Source organism: Magnolia sinica, chromosome 8 (genome assembly GCF_029962835.1).
Source record: "Magnolia sinica isolate HGM2019 chromosome 8, MsV1, whole genome shotgun sequence".
Lineage (NCBI taxonomy): Eukaryota > Viridiplantae > Streptophyta > Magnoliopsida > Magnoliales > Magnoliaceae > Magnolia > Magnolia sinica.
In genome coordinates this window covers 65,035,200-65,035,923 of record NC_080580.1, presented here as the reverse complement: position 1 = coordinate 65,035,923, position 724 = coordinate 65,035,200, and the positions used below count along the sequence as shown (strand labels likewise).

General features: G+C 41.6%; 1 non-coding gene across 1 annotated transcript; it reads right to left on the bottom strand.

The window, feature by feature from the left end:
* Positions 1 to 405: 405 nt before the first annotated feature.
* Positions 406 to 512, bottom strand: LOC131254433 (small nucleolar RNA R71). Its single transcript, XR_009175545.1, has one exon. It is a non-coding gene; the product is annotated as a small nucleolar RNA R71 (small nucleolar RNA).
* Between the last annotated feature and the right edge of the window lie 212 nt (positions 513 to 724).

Genomic DNA, 724 nt, shown 5'->3' with positions numbered 1-724 from the left:
CAAGGTGGAGGATACCCAAGATGAGAATGAGGTGCAACAGGCACCCCCGCCTCGTACTTTACGAGACTATCTAAAACCGGCGGGAGTGAGTACGCCCTCATGCATGATTTTTCCTGAAAACACAGGACAAATGGACATCAAGCCAGGAGTTATCCAACTCCTTCCTAAATTTCATGGACTTGAATCAGAAAGTCCATATTTACATTTGAAAGAGTCGATGAGATTATAGCTACATTATGTTTTCCTAATGTATCTGAGGATACAATTAGGCTGAAACTCTTTCCTTTTTCCTTAAAAGAGAAAACTAAGACGTGGTTACATTCACTGCGTCCTAGATCCATTGGCACATGGAACGACATGCAGAGGGAATTCATAAAAAAATTCTTCCCACATCATAAAACGATTACCCTCAGAAAAGCAATCATGAACTTTGCCCAAAAGGAAGATGAAACATTCTTCCAACGTTGGGAAAGGTTCAAAGATTTGGTCAGTTCATGCCCACAACACGGATTTGAAACGTGGCGCATTACAAATTTTTTCTACGATGGACTAACATCTTCCATACGCCAAATGGTCGATACATGTGTAATGGAGAGTTCATTAATAAAGATGTCGACGAGGTATGGGACTACCTCGACAGTCTGGCTGAAAAAACACAATCTTGGGACTATTACCCAAAGTCGAACACCACGTCTAGGCCGACTCAATTAAAAGAGAAAGGTGG